Here is a 22,367-nt window from a genome sequence, read left to right on the forward strand (position 1 = left end):
TGAGTATGTTGGTGTAAATTTGTATTGTCATAAACTGTGTTATTTTCCATCAGTAAAATACTTTATTTTTGTACCAAACAAAACAGACTCTGTCTTGAAGTTAATTTGGTCTTTGCTGACTTTCATAGTTAAGAACCGCTGTTACTCTGCTAATTCACTGGTATAGTGAATAAAGGGTTTATAAAAATAATACCCCTCAAGAGTGGGTATTAAAGTGAAGTATGTTTTTCCAAAACAGTATTTATGAAACAAACTTTGTGTTGCTTCATAAAATATTGTTTTAATTTTTTATGAATGTAATGCAACAAGTAGCTATTTATAACAGTAGAAACTGCCCTAGCATTAAAGTCACTTGTTTGTTTGTGAAATGCTGTAACAGCAGCAGATACAGACAGGTTTTTAGACATGACTGAAACTTTTCTAAAACAGAAGTAAACGTCAAGGAAAATCTAACTAGTTTTAAGAATTAAGTTTAAAGTATTTAATAAGAAAATTCGGTATATTTTCTTTAACAATAAAAACTTACTGGCTGGTTGCCTTTCTAACCAGCTTGGCTCCCCTGCCTCCCGCCAAAGCCTGTATAGAGAGTCGAAGTGGGGAGGTCTTTCACGCCTTGGGGGTGGCCCTTGATGCCTTTCAAGGGACTCAAAAAATTTGGCCTTGATGGCCTTAAATTTCATCTGGGCTTGTAGTGCGCTCCAAGGGTATCCCTCAGAGCTTGGAGTCCGTGCGGCTTTTTTGAAAATGTCAATGGTTCTGAGATTGGAGCTGCGCATTAAGCGTTCAGCATGGCCGGATTTGGCCAATTCCTCGAGTAACAGCTCCACTGCATCGATTTGCCAGTAGGCAACTCTCCTCGGGGCCATTTTGCTGTTCTCCACGAGGTATCACAGGAAGTGGTTTGCTTCCGTAATTGCGCCCCCTACAAACCAAAGAAGTAATTGAGCATAATCGGACATGCGCAGCGGTAGTAATAAAAAACGGAAGCACAGCTGGCAATACAAAAGGTTTTTATTCAATATGGGACAAAATAACACAAAACAAGAAGTCGCAAAGGGAGTCAAAGAATGTACATAAACAAGATTGCAATTAAAGTACATTGGAGCAGGTTCAAGAGTTTTTTCATGACTCCGATTTTCTAGATCCTTTTCAATCGGGTTTTAGACCGGGCCACAGCACAGAGACTGCGCTTGCCGCAGTCTGTGACGATCTTTTATCGATGGGCAAAGGTCATCTGTCCATCCTGCTGTTATTGGACCTTTCAGCAGCCTTTGACACAGTGGATCATGAATTGTTGATTAGATAGTTGAAGACCCAGGTGGGACTGGAGGGCCGGGCTCTTGCCTGGTTCCAGTCCTACTTGGATGGAAGGGCTCAGGTGGTTACCATGGGCACCTGTACATCTACCCCCACAGCCCCCCCCTGTGGAGTTCCACAAGGTTCCATCCTCTCACCTTTCATATTCAATGTATATGTGAGGCCACTGGCAGAGTTAATTAGAGCCCATGGGCTGAGGTACCATATGTATGCTGATGATACCCAGCTTTACATCTCGGTGGGGTCTGACCTCGGCAAGGCAGTTGCTACTCTGTCTTGGTGCCTGGCGGAGATCTGTAACTGGTTGACTAGGAGTAAACTAAACCTTAAAACAGAGAAGACTGAGCTGTTGGTGATTGGCCGAGGTCAGCGGCTGGCAGATTTGAGGCAGGAGCTCATAGATCTGCCTTTTTCAGGAATCCGACCAAGGATTGTGACTGAGGCGCGGGACCTGGGTGTTGTTCTTGACCAGTCCCTAACTATGTCATCACAGGTGGGGGCCGTGGTTCGGAGTTGCTTTTATCAACTCCATGTGCTCCGCCAAGTTCGCCCCTTTCTGTCAGAGGCTGATCTTACCACCGCAGTCCAGGCCCTGGTTCTTTCCAGACTGGACTATTGCAATCTGTTGTATACAGGGCTTCCCTTGAAGCAAATCCAACGCCTACAGGCTGTACAAAATGCAGCAGCCAGGTTGGTCAAGGGGCTCCCGAAGTGGTCTTCTATCACTTTGGTGCTTCAAGAGCTCCATTGGCTGCCGGTGGCTGCTAGGGTGCGCTACAAGGTTTTGTTGACCATGTATAAAGCCCTGCATTGGTTGGGACCTGGTTACCTGAGAACTCGCCTTTCTCTTGTGTCTCACCACTGGCAGACTCGCTCTCAGGAGCAGGGTGCCCTGATGGTCCCCCGCTACAAATTGGAATATTCCGGGGCCAAGGCTTTTTCAGTGGCTGGTCCCCGGTTATGGAACAATGTGCCACTGGAGATTAGACAGGCTCCCACTTTCAATTGCTTCAAACGCCTTTGTAAGGCGTTTTTATTTTCACAAGAGCCTGGGGTGGGGGTGGTTTAAATTGGGGGTCGAGGGCTTTTAATGGTTTGAGGGTGAGGGTTTTAATGGAATTGTTTTAATGTGGGTTGAGGGTTTTAATGGAATTGTTTAACGCGGGTTGAGGGTTTTAATGGAATTGTTTTAATGTGGGTTGAGGGTTTTAATGGAATTGTTTAACGCGGGTTGAGGGTTTTAATGGAATTGTTTTATATGCTTATTGTAAAGCGCCTCAATGCCAGAAATGGTGAGGCGGCGCTATAAAAATGCTTTAAATAAATAAATAATATAAATAAATAATTTTACCTATGCTACTCCTTATTGCGCCACAAGTATGTGCAAATTGCATCCCTAACCTCGGTTCCCTCAGCTAGACGCTCATGTTCATTGTTAACGTAGGGTAGTCCTAGGGTAGCAAGTGTTATACGGTTTAGAGGTCCGTCTCTGTTAATGATTGTGAAACCTCTTGCTTCACATATGTTGTGCAGAATTACGCATGCTGTAATCACTGAGGGTACATTTTCCTCCGCCACTTCCAGCCGATCACTGAGGCACCTCCATCTGCTCTTTAGCCTCCCAAAGGCACGTTCGACAACGTTCCGGGCCCGGCTAAGGCAGTAATTGAAGTGTTCTTTGGGAGGGTCAAGGTTTCCCCCATAGGGCTTCATGAGCCATTTCCGCAACGGATAAGCCCCATCAGCGACTATGAAAGGCGGCACTTCCATGTCCCCAATTCTCTAGACTTCATTGGAGGGGCAAAACCCCCCAGCATCCATTGCCTCAAAGAGGGATGAATTTCTGAATACATGGCATCGTGGTTCCTGCCTCTCCACCCCACCTCAATATGGGTGAAGCAGCCAGTGTGGTCCGTAGTTCCCTGGAGAATCATTGAATAATAGTTTTAGCGATTTATAAAATCGTTGCCTTGCCTAACGGGACATACAATTTCGAGATGCGTTCCATCTGTGGCTCCACAGGATCCCCAAAATCTTAAAGCTGCAAAGCCATCCATTACCTGTATTAAAAATTGAAAGACAATGTTTAAAACAACATGAATGTTTAAATTTAAACACATAGCAGATGAACCGAACAAGGACATATACGTATCCCGAACACCATTTTAAAAAAAATTATGAATGGGAAAGGCAAAAGAGTAAAGGGCTGAGCGAAATGGATGCAAGCTCACCTCTCCTGGAGCGCGGGAAAGCTGAAAAGATGGTGGCTGCTTTTCACGGGGGATTTGGGGCTGGGCTATAGCCATTAAGCACAATAGATGCCGCCGTTCTGTTAAGAGCAGAGGAACCGAACATACAAATATGTGTATCCTTAACACCATTAAAAAAAAAAATTATGAATGGGAAAGGCAAAAGAATAAAGGGCTGAGCGAAATGGAAGCAAGCTCACCTGTCCTGGAGTGCGGGAAAGCTGAAAAGATGGTGGCTGCTTTTCGTGGGGGATTTGGGGATTCGATATAGGCTCTAAACACAATAGACGCCAATGCTCTGTTAAGAGCAAATGAACCGAACATGCAAATATGCGCATCCTTAACACCATTTTTTTTAAAAAATATGAATGGGAAAGGCAAAAGAGGAAAGCAATGAGGAAAATTACCTTTCGAAAATCGCCAAGATAGACTGGGCGCCGAAGAAGAACTAGCTCCATTGCCAAACAGACTTCAACGAAGACTTCGCCAGCTGTTGAGTGGCCAACCCCAAACTGCTCTGCTGCATTTTTATAGAACCCTGGGTTAGCCAGCCTCCAAATTCCAATCGCAACACACGTTGCAACGGAAAGTGGCTCCCTCATGACCATCTGGTTCCTCTGGAGTGCTGGAGTCAGCTCAACAACGATTTCAAACAGCGTGGCTTGAGTCATCCTGAAGGTCTCGATCCACCTTTCATCATTCCATACTTTCAGAACTAAATTCTCCCACCAGTCCTTGCTACTGGGACGGACCCAGTAGCGTCTGAAAACAGCAGGGAGATGAATGAACTTGGTGCCTAAGAGTTGCAAGAACAGAATCCTTCGTCTCCGGTGAATTCTGATGAATTTTAGCACTTGCGACCGGCGATGCCGGTACTCGTCCTCGAGCACAGACAGTGCTCGAAGAGCACATAGGAGTAAATTGATAGAAGCAGCCATGGTGCAGACTAATTCCATTTGGCTATCCATGGCCTCCATCTTCTCCGCAACAAGCACAGTGACCCAAACAGGGAATTCTGGGATTTGAGCAATTTTACAAAAAAAAGAGGGGGAGCCAGGGAGAACGGCACAAGCTTCCACCAAAGCCAGCCTCTAATAAACGCCCACTTGGGACGGAAGGGACGGATGAAAGGGACGAAAGGCTCACTTGTGAACCGCTTGAATGAAACGAAACGGAAGAAAAGGCGCATGAGGCAGTAAGGAAAGAGGCGCTTCTTTTAGGTACGTCTTTAAAAACGGCGCACAGAAGCACACTCGCGATGACGTGTAGACGCGGCCCTGGCAGAATTCTATCAGTCTATGTCCCGCTTCATTTTGTTCTCCTAGACCATGCTTACCTGTAATTCCAGATGTCATTTGACTACCCACCTTAGTGTTCCAGTCTCCTGTAACGAAAATAACATCTCTTTTTGGTGTATTATCCAGTAGGTGCTGCAGATCCTCATAGAACTGATCTACTTCTGCTTCTTCAGCATCTGTGGTTGGGGCATATATTTGGATCATTGTGATGTTAAATGGCTTACCCTGAATTCGAATTGAGATCATTCTATCATTTTTTGGATTGTATCCAAGCACTGCTATAGCCACTTTATTATTAATTATGAAGGCTACTCCATTTCTTCTGTGATTCTCTTGTCCACAGTAGTAGATCTGGTGCTGATCTGATGTGAAGAGGCCCATTCCGGTCCATTTCAGTTCACTGACACCCAATGTATCTATATTTAATCTTGACATCTCACCAATAACCACATCCAATTTGCCCTGGCTCATAGATCTTACATTCCAGGTTCCTATGGTGTGTTGATCTTTAGAACATCGGATTCGTCGTTCACCACCAGCACCATCGGCCACTAGCCATCCTTTCAGCTTTGAGCTAGCTGCGTCATCACATCTGGGGCTAGTTGAACTTATCCTCTGTTCCTCCCCAGTAGCATTTTGACCATCTTCCGACCTGAGAGTCCCATCTTCCAATGGTATACTGACTTATCTCTGGTTGTACTGATCCACTTAGTTTTCACGGCAAGAATACTAGGGTGGGTTGCCATTACCTTCCCCAGGGATCGTATTTAGTCTGACCTCTCTACCATGACCTTCCCGTCTTGGGTGTCCCTTCACTTTTTAGCTCATGGCATCCTTGACATGCTCAAGCTCCAGCAGCACGACAAGGTAACGATCTCCTTTGCTGGAGATAGTCCGCTGACCGCAAGGTAAATCAATACTACTACTACAATGCCAAACAAGTCTCTTCATTGGCTTCCAATTCACTTCCGAATCCAATATAAACTTCTCCTGTTGACCTACAAAGCTTTTCACAGTCTAGCTCCTTCCTATCTCTCCTCTCTCATCTCACACTATTGCCCCGCTCGTGCTCTTCGCTCCTCTGATGCCATGTTTCTCACCTGCCCAAGGGTCTCTACTTCCCTTGCTCGGCTTCGTCCATTTTCTTCTGCTGCCCCTTACGCCTGGAATGCTCTTCAAGAACATTTGAGAACTACAAGTTCAATCGCAGCTTTTAAAGCTCAGCTAAAAACTTTTCTTTTTCCTAAAGCTTTTAAAACTTGATTTTGTTCTGACTTTATACTGCTAGTTTTACCCTACCCTGTGCCTGTTTACCCTACCCTGTGCCTGTTTGCATTCTCTTCCCCTCCTTATTGTTTTATTATGATTTTATCAGAATGTAAGCCTATGCAGCAGGGTCTTGCTATTTACTGTTTTACTCTGTACAGCACCATGTACATTGATGGTGCTATATAAATTATTATTAATAATAATAATAATAATAACACAAGAAGATAATTAATCAAAATAAATAAAATTAAAAATCTGAAATATAAAATCAAATTACACTAAATAAAACCTAAGTGCAGCTGACTGAAAGACAAGGACTGTGCTATGTTTTCTCTGTGGGCAAGTATGGATTTGCTATGGGCAAGTGCTGACATTGGCTTTAATATGTCCTGCTTTTATGGATGAAGCGAGCCCTGCTGTTCACATCCTAAGAGCGGGTGGAAATCACTGTTCGCTTCCGCTCCTGTTTGGGGTTCAAGTGCTGGGAACAGAGAGGGCTTAGAATGGAGCCATGGGATACATTGGGAGAGAAACTCTGGTTCATCATCAGACCTCTTATTTATTATTATTATTATTATTATTATTATTATTATTATTATTATTATTATTTATTTATATAGCACCATCAATGTACATGGTGCTGTACAGAGTAAAACAGTAAATAGCAAGACCCTGCCGCATAGGCTTACAATATTATTTCCTGGAGGGCCGAAGGTTTTCCTGCCTTGAGCCTGATATGGACTCAGACCTGCTCTCAAAGCAGGGGTCAAGGTGTGTAACAAGAGGCCACTATGAGAAGAAGTTGCCATGTGTGTTGTATTCCTCCTGGCTAGCGGCTCCTTGGGTCCAGAATCTTCCTGTGTACCCTGATAAGGCCTTACCTAACATTAGGGTGACCCTATGGAAAGGAGGATAGGGCTCCTGTATAAACAGATGCATAGAAAAGGGAATTTTAGCAGGTGCCATTTGTATATATGGAGAACCTTCTGAAATTCCCTCTTCATCACAGCAGTTAAAGTTGCAGGAGCTATGCTAGAGTGACCAGATTTAAAAAAGGGCAAAGCTCCTGCAGCTTTAACTGTTGTGATGAAGAGAGAATTTCACCAGGTTCTCCATATATACAAATGACACCTGCTGAAATTCCCTTTTTCTATGCAACTGCTAAAGATACAGGAGCCCTGTCCTCCTTTTCTCAGGGTCACCCTACTTGACCTCTCTCTTTTTAGAGCATCTATTCATGTTTAGAGTTCTGAAGGGCACCAGGTTGGGGAACGCTGTTCTGCAGCAAGGGCAGGCCGAAGGATGGAGGGCTCTCGGAGGTTGCTTTACGCACTCAAAGGGGAAACAGCTGTGGATCCCACAAAGACCCCAGGAGCAGATGGGGCGGCTATGCTGCTGGGGGGGATAAAATACTCCTGTGGAAAAGCCCCCTTCCCAGGTCCGCGTCTACAGCTCTCTAGTGCTGCCCCCATGCAAGGGTTAAAGAGGAGGAGAGGGGGCTGGGTCCTAGAGAGGCCCATGAGAAGCCCAGGCTGGATGAGACCCCTCCCTTCCTGCCCCCCACTTTCTCCACCCCCCTCATTGCAAAGGAGCCTGGGATTCTCCCCCTGCGCGCCTCGTGTTTCCACTGCCTGCAGCCTCTTTTCCCCTACAAAGGAGCCGGTGAGTGCAGATTGCAAGGTGGTCCGGCGGGGGGGGAGGGCGGAGGAAAGCCCCCCCCCAGGGCAGCGGGTGAAGGTTTGGGGCAGGGGGTGGGTGGGAAGAGAGAGGGAGCCCCGAGCCCCCCCAGGGGACTGACCCACTTGGGGCCCCTCCAGGAGACCCCCGCCTTGCACCTCCTTCCCTCCCCATAACTAGGGGATCGCGGAAGGGAAGGCTGGAGAAAGGAGGGTGTGTGTGTGGGAGGGACACAAGAGGAAAGGTCTCAGGTGGGGAGGAGGAATGTCCCCCGTGGGCAAAAGGCTGTCCTGGTGTCCTGTTTGCATTGCATTTTTTGTTTTGTTTCCTCTCCCTGATTTAAGCCTAGTCAATAAGCAAAATAAATGCTTAGAGTGCGGGAAGACCTTTGCTCACAGCACAAGCCTTAAGCAGCATCAAAGAATTCACACTGGGGAGAAGTCCTATAAATGCTTAATTTACATTTACAGCATCATAGAATAGTAGATTTGGAAGGGGCCTACAAGGCCATGGAGTCCAACCCCCTGCTCAATGCAGGAATCCACCCTAAAGCATCCCTGACAGATGGTTGTACAGCTGCCTCTTGAAGGCCTCTAGTGTGGGAGAGCCCACAACCTCCCTGGGTAACTGGAAAGAAATCAGTGAGCATTTTTTCAACTTGTTAAACAAATGAAACATGCCACACAGGAAACCTTAAGATACAAATGTTTCTTAAGGAGCTATACGAGAGTGACCAGATTTAAAAGAGGGCAGCTTTAACTGTTGTGATGAAGAGGGAATTTCACCAGGTTCCCCATGTATACAAATGACACCTGCTGAAATTCCCTTTTCTACGGAACTGCTAAAGATACAGGAGCCCTGTCCTGCTTTTCACGGGGTCACCGTACTTGACCTCTCTCTTCTTAGAGCATCTATTCGTGTTTAGAGTTCTGAAGGGCACCAGGTTGGGGAACGCTGTTCTGCAGCAAGGGCAGGCAGAAGGACGGAGGGCTTCCATGCCGGAGGCTGCCTTACGCACTCAAAGGGGAAACAGCTGTGGATCCCCCGAAGCCCCCAGGAGCAGATGGGGTGGCGATGCTGCAGAGGGGTTAAAAGACACCCCCCCCCCCCCGTGGAAAAGACCCCTTCCCAGCTCCGTGTCTCTGCCAGGAGCCTCTGCGGCTCTCTAGTGTTGCCTCCAACAAAGAGTTAAAGAGGCAGAGAGCCTCTTTTCCCCTGCAAAGGAGCTGGTGAGTGCAGATTGCAAGGGAGTCCCAGGGGGGAGGGCAGAGGAAGGAGCCCCCAGGGCAGGTTTGAGGCAGGGTGTGGGTGGGAAGAGAGAGGGAGCGATCCCCAGGAGACTGACCCACTTGAGGCCCCTCCAGGAGACCCTCGCCTTGCACCTCCTTCCCTCCCCATAACTAGGGGATCGCAGAAGAGAAGGCTGGAGAAAGGAGGGGTGTCTGGGAGGGACACAAGAGGAAAGGTCCTGGGTGGGGAGGAGGAATGTCCCACCTGTGGGCAAAAGGCTGCCCTGGTGTCCTGTTTGCATTGCATTTTTTGTTTTGTTTCCTCTGCCTGATTTAAACCTAATGAATAAGCTAAATTAATAAGTCACTTTGGTCACAAGGCCTTCGAAATAAAACCTGGGGCACTTCCGTTTATTAAGAAGGGAGCCTGCTGTTGGTTTTAGACACATTCCTGTTCGATGTATTAAGTGAGCCTGATGTTCACATCCTGAGAGTGGGGAGAAATTGCTGTTACTCAGGGTTTGGGGTTCAAGTGTTGGGAGCAAAGAAGGCATAGAAAGGGAGCCATGGGACAGATTGGGAGAGAAACTCTGGTCCATCAGCAGACCTCTTATTTCCTAGAGGGCCAAAGGTTTTCCTTTCTGGAGCCTGAGATGAACTCAGACCTGCTCTCAATGCACGATCGTGAACAAGAGGCCTCCATGAGAAGAAGTTTCAATGTGTGTTTTACTCCTCATGGCTAGAGGCTCCCTGAGTCCAGAATTTTCCTTATATTCAATGAACAAAAAACCTACGGTTTACAAAACAGCATTTAAGGGTCTACAGTTTTCAACCAAACTCCAAAAAGCAGGGAAATTGGGAATTAAGGTTCACAAGCCTTTTCGGTGGTGGCCCCCAGACTGGAATGATCTCCCTGATGAGGCTCGCCTGGCACCAACGCTACTATCTTTCTGGCGCCAGGTTAAGACTTTCCTCTTTGCCCGGGCATATGGCGGCACATCCTAATTACCCACATGTTTAGTTTTTAATTGGTTTTTAATGCTCTATGTGTGTATGTACTGTGTTTTAGAGTTTTAAATTTTGTATTCTTGTTTTTACCTCAATTTTAGAATTTCTGTAAACCGCCCAGAGAGCCCTGGCTATGGGAGCAGTATATAAGTATATAATAATAAATAAAATAATAAAAATATCCTCCCTAAGGAGGCAGAAAGTGCCAGTGAAATTCTCATTCTCCCAAAGCAGATATAAACCATGAGGACAGGATGGAGAATAGGATATGCAGAGGTGACTGTGGGGTTGTGGAAAACTGATGACGAACAACTTAGGGCCACCTACTTCTCTCTTTTTTTTTAGAGCAGCCCTTCCCCAACCTGCTGCCCTCCAAAGGTGTTGGACCACCCTATATAAACCATTAATCTCTTAAGGCTTCCTTAGTGGCATATTTCATTTGTTTAACAAGCTGAAAAAGTATTCAGTGTTCTCTTGCTTAATTTTAAAATAAACTTTCACACATTATTAACTTTTAATGGCATTAATTCAGCTCTGGTTACACTCTCTCTCTCCCATCAGGGTAGAGTAAGAACTTCATTTTCAACCACAAGTCTGGTTCCTGTCGGCCGGGGGTCGCGGAGCCCCCTTTGAGACAGGTGCTGGCTCTTACGAACACGGCGGTCTGTTCTTCTCATCTGCACCCTGTCCAGGAATTCAAGCAAATAGGTATGTGGGCTTCCCCTGTGCTCACCCTGTGCTAATAAAATTGCTTTGGGCCTGTTCTCTACAAATCAAAGAATCTATGCTGCCGCAGTAACTGGAAAATGTATTAAGGATGCAACCATGACACCAACTCTTGTGAAGAGTATTGAAACACTAGTTTCACAAGATTGTGTGCCTCCTAGGAATGTTAGAGGGTATCGTTGTTGGATCCTGGATTGGATCTGGTTTTTCTTTTCCCACTGTTTTTACAAATACCTGGAGACCTGAAGAGAAAGCGGAAGCTCAGCAGAAGACATATTCTCTAAATGCCAAGGTCAGTGAGATGGGATTTGAAAGGAGCCTGGCAGACCCGTGTCTGTACACAAAGGGGAGTAGTAAGAATTATAAAGCTCTCATTGTTTTTGTTGATGATGTTTTGATTACTTGTCCTAGTGATGGAGAGGTCCAGAAAGTTGCAAATCAGCTTGGAAGTAGGTATAATTTGAAATCCTTAGGTCCAGTGAAGAATTACCTAGGAGTGGAAGTTAAACTAGCAGAAGATGGAAGTTTTTTGCTCAGCCAGAAGCAGAAAATCTTAAAGCTGCTAGAGGCTTGTGGAATGCAGGATTGTAAAGGGGTTAAAAGCCCCATGGAATTGGATATCCAGAAAAACCTGCAAGGAGAAAGTTTCAGTGATCCAAGCCTGTATCACTCTGTGGTGGGTATGTTATTGTATTTGGTAAGCTGGTCAAGGCCAGATCTGTCTGCTGCGGTTGCTATCTTAAGCAGGTTCGTTGCCAAGCCAACAGTTCCTGCCTGGCAAGCAACCAAGAGAGTCTTAAGGTACCTCAAAGGCACCTTAAATTACAGTTTAAAATTATCTGCCGAGCCAGATAAAAAGCTCTTGAGTTACGTTGATTCGGATTGAGCAGGCTGTGTAGAAGACCGGAAGTCAATGTCTGGAATTTTGCTAATGTTTGGAAAAGCACTAATCTCTTGGAAGTCCAGAAAGCAGGCCTACGTGTCCATATCTTCCTGCGAGGCAGAGTATGGGGCACTGTCAGAGTTTTTACAACACAACATTTGGCTTCTGCAATTATTAAAGGATTTCAAAATCCAAATTGAAACTCCAATCACAGTGTTCTGTGACTCCCAGGCATGTATCTTGTTGGCAAACGCAGATATGTTCAAAGCAAAATCCAAGCACATTGCTATTAAATATCAAAATGTGAAAGAACATATAAATAGTGGAACTCTGAAGCTGTTTTATTGTGAGTCAAAAGAAAACATAGCTGACCTGTTCACAAAGCCTTTAGGAGCTACAAAACACATGGAGATTTGTGAAACATTAGGTTTCAGGCAGGAGGAAATGTAAATATCTGTACAAATGTTGTGTTGTAAAAACTGTTTGTGTAAAAAGCAAAAGAAGGGTTGTTGGATCCTGGACTGGATCTAGTTTTTCTTTTTCCACTGTTTTTACAAATACCTGGAGACCTGAAGAAAAAGAGGAAGCTCAGCAGAAGACATATTCTCTAAATGCCGAGGTCTCAGCTGGACTCTTATTGAATTATTGTGTGGAAGCATTTTTTGCAATTAATCAATTAGTGATTGCATCATTGTACAGGACTGCCTATATAAGTAGCTGTGTTTTGCATGTTTGTTCTCTTCTCTCATCTTACCCCATCTTGATGTATGCTGCTGTGTATTGATCGTCTGTGAGTATTCGTATATGTGTTGCCATAACTAAATTATTTCATCTGTCAGTAAAGGATTTGCTTTAAACCTACAAAGAATCCTTTGCCTCATTGAGTCTTTGCTGCGTCCTAAACTGAGAGCCGCTGCTACTTCTGCTCAACTCTGGTTCAGAGTGTGATTTTCCAAGAGTCGTGGCTTGCTTTAGAATCAGCTAACCGTGAAATGAACAGATGGGCACAAGTTTCTCAGTAATCACTGATGTATTTTTTTTTTCTGTCCTTGAAAAGATTGCACTCTGCACATGTGTAAAATCCCTGCTTATAACTGGCTGAGAAGCTTACCTGTTACTGTTTTATGATGGGTGTATTCTATGGAGAGGTTCTGCCTTGTTTCTAAGGGGACTGACCCTATAAGTATGTTAGCCTTTCCTGAAAATAGTGGGCAGTTCCATGGGTCCCCTGAGGGCTTCCACCTTGCAGTGCTAAGCGCTGCTCGTAATAAACCTTCTAAAAAAAGAGAATCATAAAATAGTAGAGTTGGAAGGGGCCTGTAAGGTCATCGAGACCAACCCCCTGCGTGGTGGTTTGTTGTTCGGCTGTGCTTCAGCAGAAAGATCAATCAAGCAGCCATCTCGCTCCGTTATCAGGTTTTACCAAGGCAGCCGGTAGGCCAAAGCCGTTCCTCAGGGTTGTTGATCTGTGCAGCTGAAGGTGGGAACCTTCTCGCCTCACCGGGAGCCCTGGGGAGCTTGTTGTTTGTGGATCGGTGCAGCCAGGCCACCCCACCTGCTTAGTTCTGGGGATAAGTTAGTGAGTTTCCTGTTTTTGGTCTCTGTTCATTTGAGGAAAGGTCATTCTGCTCGGGGTCCAGAAGTCTGGCAAAGGGACCCCCGTGCCATCAGGTATTAGGTAGCCAGGATTTATTGTCTCTCTTTGGGTGGCTCTGAATCAACAGCTTGCTGTGATGTGGCTTTTATTGCTCTTTTAAAGTTGTTTAATTTCTGCTGTGGCCTTTTAGTTTCATTGTAACTTTTAGACTGTGTTCCCCCACACACCCTCCCCTGTCTCCTGTTAATTGTTCATACCCTCAGGGCCTTACTCTGATTTAATAAATTGCCTGAAGCCTTGGTGAAGTGTGGTTATTTTCAGGTGAACTGAAAATTCACTGGGAACTGGTGGGAGGGGGGCGGCTGGGTTGGGAACTTTAACCCAGGTCTACCTTGTGTGCCTCCTTCATAATCTCCGTTTTAATTCCTACAGCGCAGTCCCTGCCTCAAAGGAGAAATTGGCAGCCAAGGCAGGAGACTGTTTCGAGTCCCGGTGGGAGCAGAGATGGAGAAGAGAGTGAAGATGGAAGAGCAAAGCTTTGCAGGCCCTGAACCAGAAAACGTCTCCTGCAACATCCAGGAAGGGAGCAGTGCAGAGCTCTGGGAAAGAAGAGTGCAGCAGCACCAGCCTGGGAGCAACACCTGCTCAGACATGGAGCTTCAGCCCTTCAGGGACTTCTGCTATCAGGAGGCCGTGGGGCCCCGAGGGGTTTGCAGCCATCTCCACCACCTTTGCTGCCAGTGGCTGAAGCCAGAAAAGAACACGAAAGCTCAGATGCTGGACTTGGTGGTCCTGGAGAAGTTCCTGGCTGTCCTGCCCCGGGAGATGGAGAGCTGGGTCAGAGAATGTGGAGCGGAGACCAGTTCCCAGGCGGTGGCCCTGGCAGAAGGCTTCCTCCTGAGTCAGGCAGAGGACAAAGAGCAGGTGAGAGCATTTCATCCTGATAACTAACAGGGACTGTGTTCTTAATACTTATCTGAACTTTATTTTACATGTCCTTTAAGGAAGAGATGCTCCAATTTCCAATGCAGTTCCCTATCAGAGGATGTAGTGATGGCCACCAATTTAGATGGTTTAAAATGGGGGTTAGACAAAATCCTGGAGGAGAAGGCTGTGAATGGCTACTAGTCCTGATGGCTATATCCTACCTCCAGGTGATGGACCACTGTGGGGAGAGAATGCTGGACTAGATGGACCCTTGTTCTGATCCAGAATGGCTCTTCTTAGTTTCTCATGACGACAGGAGAACTGAATGGGTTTGTGAAGTTCTGGGGAAGGAGGGGATCTTTCTTCAGCTGGTGTCAGAGTCCTCCCAACAGAACAGGAGTAGCATTTGTAGACACCAACCTCCCGTGTTTACAGTGGAAAATGCTGGATATCAGGGAATGTCTGGGAGTTTCTGTCTTTCCGTCTGGCTGGTGTTCTAGCACTTTGCTTATAGAATGATAGAATCATAGAATAGCAGAGTTGGAAGGGGCCTACAAGGCCATCGAGTCCAACCCCCTGCTCAATGCAGGAATCCACCCTAAAGCATCCCTGACAGATGGTTGTCCAGCTGCCTCTTGAATGCCTCTAGTGTGGGAGAGCCCGCAACCTCCCTAGGTCACTGGTTCCACCGTCGCACTGCTCTAACAGTTAGGAAGTTTTTCCTGATGTCCAGCCGGAATCTGGCTTCCTTTAACTTGAGCCCGTTATTCCTTGTCCTGCACTCTGGGAGGATCGAGAAGAGATCCTGGCCCTCCTCTGTGTGACAACCTTTTAAGTATTTGAAGAGTGCTATCATGTCTCCCCTCAATCTTCTCTTTTCCTAGCTAAACATGCCCAGTTCTTTCAGTCTCTCTTCATAGGGCTTTGTTTCTAGACCTCTGATCATCCTGGTTGCCTTCTTCTGAACACGCTCCAGCTTGTCTGCGTCCTTCTTGAATTGTGGAGCCCAGAACTGAACACAATACTCTAGATGAGGTCTAACCAGGGCCGAATAGAGAGGAACCAGTACCTCACGTGATTTGGAAGCTATACTTCTATTAATGCAGCCCAAAATAGCATTTGCCTTTCTTGCAGCCATATTGCACTGTTGGCTCATATTCAGCTTGTGATCTACAACAATTCCAAGATCCTTCTCGTTTGTAGTATTGCTGATTCAAGTGTCCCCCATCTTGTAACTGTGCATTTGGTTTCTATTCCCTAAATGTAGGACTTGGCATTTATCCCTATTAAATTTCATCCTGTTGTTTTCAGCCCAGCACTCCAGCCTATCAAGATCCCTTTGAAGTTTGTTTCTGTCTTCCAGGGTATTAGCTATCCCACCCAATTTTGTGTCATCTGCAAATTTGATCAGCGTTCCCTGCACCTCCTCGTCCAAATCATTAATAAAAATGTTGAAGAGCACTGGGCCCAGGACTGAGCCCTTCGGTACCCCACTCGTTGCCTCTCCCCAGTTTGAAAAGGTTGCATTGATAAGTACTCTTTGAGTCTGATTCTGTAGCCAACTGTGAATCCACCTAATAGATTTTCCATCTAGCCCACTTTTAGCTAGTTTGTTAATCAGAATATCATGGGGCACTTTGTCAAAAGCTTTGCTGAAGTCAAGATATATGACGTCCACAGCATTTCCACAGTCCACAAGGGAGGTTATCCTATCAAAAAATGAGATCAAATTAGTCTGACAGGATTTGTTCCTGACAAATCCATGTTGGCTTCTAGTAATCATTGCATGTATTTCAAGGTGTTTACAGATTGACTTCTTAATAATCTGCTCCAGAATTTTCCCAGGGATGGATGTCAGACTGACTGGTCTGTAGTTCCCAGGTTCCTCCTTTTTGCCCTTTTTGAAGATAGGGACAACGTTAGCCCTCCTCCAGTCGTCCGGCACCTCACTGGTCTCAGAATAACATGCCAAGTCCAGGGATTCTCCACCCACCCTTATCATATTGCTACTTTTCATTGTTTCTGCCAGTGTTGTGGTGGGCTTTCAGTGATCCAAACCGGCACCGTTTGAAATAGAAATAAATGCTTTTGGCACCAACATCATTTGAATGGCTACTGAACACTACTTAAGGCTTCACTGTTGCTTGCTGATGAAAATGTCAACTTGAGCATCGGTTTCCACCCTCTGAGTAAATATTCTACATTCTAAGCACCTATAGGGCTTCTCCCCTGTGTGAGTGCTTTGGTGAAATCTAAGTTTGCAGCTCTGGCTGCAGCTACTTCCACTGTCTAAGCATTTATAGGGCTTCTCCCCAGTTTGAATGCTATGAGGCAACTTCAGATGTGTGCTGCAAGCAAAGCTCTTTCCGCATTCTAGGGCTCCTCGCCTATGTGGATGTTTTGATGTGCTTTAAAGATTCACATTGCGATTGAAACTCTTTCCGCATACTGAGCATGTGGAACCACCAGGAACATCCCCTCACGTGACCACAGTGACAGGGCAGGTTCATAGGGGAGAAGGCGCTCTCTCAGGTATCCTGGTCTCGTTTGTGACTTTGTACACTAGGACTAGAACCTTAATCCTGGCCCGATAGCAAACAGGCAGCCGGTGCAGTTCCCTCAGCAACACAGATGGGTCTCAGAGTTCCCATGAAAGTACGAACTGGATCTTTCACAGGGAGGAGGGGCCCCCACCCAGAACAGGCAAGGAGCCTCTCTGGCAGAGTCTGGAACCACTCGCCCACAAAGCTTCCATCCTGCCAGGATTCCGTTTCAGTTTATTTATTGCATTTCTGCACCATCCAACCGCTGAAGTTTTCTGGGCGGTTTACAAAAATTAAAACCATAAAATACAACCACAGTATAAATCTACAATATAAGAGTGCAAAAGAATCAATGGGGTCACACTCCCCTTGTCCCTCTCCCTGCAAAGGTCATCCCACAGGGCAACCAGGGCAGTTCTGTTCCAACACCAGGCCTGAAGCCCAATTGAACAGGATCTATATAAACCAACCAGTCACACACACCTCGGCTAGCTTTTATTAGCCAGGAGGGACAGGGATCGAGAGGGCAAGGGGTTGGCTGCATGGCTGCAAGCACCTTGTCCACATCCTCAGTCCGCAACAACTGGAACTGATCCCACAAAACCGGGCAGACGGAGGCATCGGACACATTCTGTCCTCAAAGTGCAATGCAAAAAGATCGCAGTGGGTCCTTGACTGGGCCAGGGCCCCATTTGCTGGGGAGGATGTGAACACCCCACGGACCACCCAGAAGAGCTCCGTTGGACGGCTACTCAAGGACGCAACAGAGGCAGCAAACTAAGCCTTCTTATGACAATGGGGTTACTTGGACACACACACATTCCTCTTCAGACTGCCCATCTCACAACTCGGGAGCAAAATCAAAATCAAGAGTACGTCCTGGACTCCACAATCAGAGCACTGGAAGAGCTTTTCTCCAGTGTGAATTCTTTGATGCAAGTTACAGTGTGTGCTCTGACGAAAACACTTTCCACATACAAAACATTCATGGCGCTTCTCACCTGAATGGATCATTTGAGGCAAAGTACAATCTTTGATTGAATTGCTTTCCTAAGTCTGAGCACGTTTATGGCTTCTGGCCTGTGTGAATTCTTCAATGTGACTTCAGTTGGCTACTCGTACTGAAGCTATTTCCACACTCTGAGCATTTATAAGGCTTTTGAGAACCCTCTGAAGTGCTGAAGCTCCACGTCTGAGCAAGTGCTGCTTCCAGTCTGCTTCTCCTGCACTCTTCCTTTCCAGGGCTCTGCACTGCTCCCTTCCTGGATGTTTTCTGCTTCAGGGCCTGCAAAGTTTTGCTCTTCCATCTTCACGCTCTTCTCCATCTCCGCTCCCACCAGGACTCAAAAGGTCTCCTTCCTTGGCTGCCAATTTCTCTCTTCAGGCAAGGACTGTCCTGTAGGAATTCAAATGGAGGAGCTGCATGAATTAGATACAGCTTTGGCCAACTTAATACCCAGGACCTGTCTCCGATGGGTCCCTACAACCCTGGACCCACAGGAACCAGGCTCCTGATTGAAAATGAGGTTCTGACTCTGCCCCAATGGGAGAGAAAATGTAACCAGAGCTGACTTAAGGCTGTTGAAAACATGTGAAAGTTTATTTTAAAAGCTAAGCAAGAAATCAGTGAACATTTTTTTCAACTTGTTAAACAAATGAAACATGCCACACAGGAAGCTTTAAGATACAAATGTTTCTTAAGGAGCTATACGAGAGTGACCAGATTTAAAAGAGGGCAGCTTTAACTGTTGTGATGAAGAGGGAATTTCACCAGGTTCTCCATATATACAAATGACATCTGCTGAAATTCCCTTTTCTATGCAACTGCTAAAGATACAGGAGCCCTGTCCTCCTTTTCTCAGGGTCACCCTACTTAACCTCTCTCTTTTTAGAGCATCTATTTGTGTTTAGAGTTCTGAAGGGCACCAGGTTGGGGAACGCTGTTCCACAGCAAGGGCAGGCAGAAGGACGGAGGGCTCCCATGCTGGATGCTTTATGCTCTCAAAGGGGAAACGGCTGTGGATCCCCCGAAGCCCCCAGGAGCAGATGGGGCGGCGATGCTGCTGGGGGGATAAAAGACCCCATTGTGGAAAAGCCCCCTTCCCAGGTCCGCGTCTCTGCCAGGAGCCTCTGCGGCTCTCATAATAATAATAATAATAATAATAATAATAATAATAATAATAATAATAATAATATGATGATGATGATGATGTTTATTTATTTCTTACCCGCCTCTTCTTACTTTAATATTACATGTCAATTTATCATTAATAGCAATGTCCCAAACTTCTTTATACCATTCTTCAATACAATAATCTCCTTGGATCTTCCAGTTCCTAGATACAATTAATCTTGCTGCTGTTAGCAAATTTGTTAGCGGTTCCTTAATTTCTTTATTACACCTTAATTCTCCATATAGTGATAGTAATGCCACCCTTGGTGACTCTTCAATCTTCATTTCAACAATTTCTTTAATCTCATTAAACACCATTTCCCACAATTTTTGAACAAATTCACATTCCCACCACATATGTAAATACGTTCCTTTTTTCCCACAACCTCTCCAACAATTTGCTGAGTACTGCTTATTTATCTTATTTAATCTCACTGGAGTTAGATACCACCTCCATATGATTTTATAATAATTTTCTTTTATTCTCACTGACATATTTCTCAACACTCTTTGTCTCCATATTCCCTCCCAACTCTGTTGCGCTATCTGTACCTTCAAATCTGTTTCCCAAACCATCTTTATTTTTATTTTTAACATCCTAAAAATAAAATTAATCTTCGCTAAAATTTTCATCTTTATTAATGCTATTCTTCCAAGCCATGATAAATTCAACATTCTATATTTTACCAATTTATCTAAAACCTCTTTTTTCAATCCGTTTAAATTTTCCTTTTCTAAATTTTCTATTTTTTTTGTGATTCTAATTCCCAAATATTTGATCTGTTCCTTAACTCTCATTTCCTTTTCCTTATCCTCCCAATCTTTTCTTCCTTTTTAGTATAATTAAATATCATCAGCTCTGATTTTAACCTATTTATACTTAATCCAGTAGAATAGTTATCGATGTATCATCTGCAAACATATATTTTTTTTTAATACCTCCTACTCCTTCAATCTCCCCATCATCTCTTATTGCATTTGCCAATAGTTCCATAACCAGTACAAATAGAACAGGCGAGAGTGGGCATCCTTGCCTAATACCTCTGGCCAATCGTATTTTATCTGTAAGTCCATCATTTATCGCAACTGAAGCTATATTTTGAGAGTATAATTGATCTATTACACCTTTAAATTTATCCCCAAATCCCATTCTTTTTATTATCCTCTTTAATGCTTGCCAGCTCACACAATCAAAGGCCTTAAATATATCCAACGCTATTATTCCCGCTTTAATCTTTGACTTTTTTACTTCCTGCATTATATTTAAAACTCTTCCAACTAAGTTATGCATTTGTCTACCCACTACAAAGCCACATTGATCTTTTCCTATATAATTAGGTATAAAAGTATTCATTCGCTTAACTAAAATAGCTGAGAATTTTTTTGCATCTTGAGTTATTAGTGAGATAGGTCTGTATGAATCAGGGACTGTTAAATCCTTATCTGGTTTTGGAATTAATATAATTAATGATTGTTCCCATGATGCCGGAATCCTCTCCCCTTCTAATATTCCATTATATAATTTTAATAATTTTGGTATTAAAATCTTTTAAAATGTTTTATAGTACTCCGATCCCAGTCCATCTATCCTGGGAGATTTACCCCCCTTCAAGTTCTGTATAACTTCCTAAATTTCTGTTTCAGATATACTCCTTTCCATTAATTCTTTATCTTCCTTTATCAATCCCTTCTTTATATATCTTTCAATATAGGCTTCCATCTTCTTCTTTCCAGTATCCTTTTCTTTATATAACTCTTGATAGAATTCCTGAAATTTTTTTATTTTACCTTTCATTGTAAAACGAAAACTACCTAACTTATCTTTCACCATCCCTATCGAGTTCTTCGCCTTTTCTTTTTGTGTGAGCCTTGCAAGCATCTTAGAATTTTTATTACTATTTTCAAAATACTCTCTTTTCATATAAATTAAATTCTTCTGAACTTCCTCTAAATTATTATTTTCTAATTCTTTTTTCTTTGCTTGTAATTCTATTAACTTCCGTTTGCTTCTAGTATACCAATACTCCTTCTCCAGCTTCTTAATCTCTGCCTCTAGTTTTTCCTGTATTACAGCCTGCTGTCTCTTTAAATTACAGTTTTCTCTAATACAAATCTCTCTTGCTACGGCCTTCATGGTGTCCCAGAGGACTGTTGTTGAAGTTCCCCCCTTTTCATTAATTTCCCAAATTTCTGACAATTCCTTTTGCATTTTCTCCGCAACTTTGTTGTATTTTAAAATCCTGGTATTCAGCTTCCACCTAAATGCTTCTCTATAGTCCTTTTTAACTGCAAAATCTAAACTTAGCAATGCATGATCTGTTACTTTAATTACCCCCAGTTCCATATTACAAACCTTACTTGCAAATTCCTTTGAGACAAAAATATAATCTATTCTGGAATATTATTCTGGAGAATAATACATAAAGCCAGGCTCTACTCCTCTAGTTAATTGCCAACCATCAATATAATTTTTTTTCTTTTATAATTCTATTTAATATTGTAATATTATTTCTCTTTTCAGTTCTAGTGGGGTTAAACCTGTCTAGTCTAGTATCCATACCCATATTAAAACCTCCAGCTAGAATAACATACCCCTTTTTAAATTACTCTATTTCTCTAGACAATTCTTTATAGAATTCTTTTTGTCTCTCATTTGGGGCATATACATTAACAAGAGTATAATATTTGCCTTCAATTTGCCCTTTAATCATAAGATATCTACCTTTCCCATCTTTTTTATTATTTTCCATATCAAATTCACTTCTTTTAGAAATTATTATGGCCACTCCATTTTTTTTGAAGTCCCCAAAGACTTTTCATAATACATTGTCCATTTCAAACAAATTTCATTTACACCATCCTTCACTTGAAGCATTTCCTGCAAAAAGATAAAGTCAGATCCTTCTTCATTTAACAATTGCTCTATTATTTTCCTTTTTCCCACGGCCCCTAAACCTTTGACATTGAGTGTTGATATCCTTATTTTCTTATCCATATTCACTTTGTTCATTTTCTTTAAGATCCCTTGTGCCCACCCTTAACCACAAAAACACCCTTAACCACACATAATAACACACAAACCCCTTTTTAAACATCCCTACTAACAAATAATAACCCACAAACGATTTTTTATCTTTTCTTACGCCTCCCCACCCCTTCTTGTTCCCTCCCACTCCCCCTATCTCTTTCCCCCCCCTCTACATCCCCGTGAGTCTAACACTCCAGCCATACTAATTACCCTAAGGGGGGGGGAGATGAAGCCCACAGTCCTGAAATGGTAAGCCCTGTACTTTAGAAATACTTATTTTATTATCTCAATGATATAAAATGTCATTTTCCTCTTGCACCAGAACCTCCCTCCCCTACTTCTGCTTGTTGGGGCATCTCATTGTTGTTTATTCCCAGGCTCTTCAGCACCTCAAGTCCTTGCTCCAGTGAGGTCACCCTCTGTTGTTTTCCAGCATACATAAA

At 44.1% G+C, this 22,367-nt stretch overlaps 1 pseudogene; it reads right to left on the reverse strand.

Annotated features, from left to right (window-relative positions):
* Positions 1–22,367, reverse strand: part of LOC134396487 (zinc finger protein 850-like) — a 637,841-nt pseudogene that overhangs the window by 347,639 nt on the left and 267,835 nt on the right.

This window comes from Elgaria multicarinata, chromosome 3, assembly GCF_023053635.1.
Source record: "Elgaria multicarinata webbii isolate HBS135686 ecotype San Diego chromosome 3, rElgMul1.1.pri, whole genome shotgun sequence".
Classification (NCBI taxonomy): domain Eukaryota; kingdom Metazoa; phylum Chordata; class Lepidosauria; order Squamata; family Anguidae; genus Elgaria; species Elgaria multicarinata.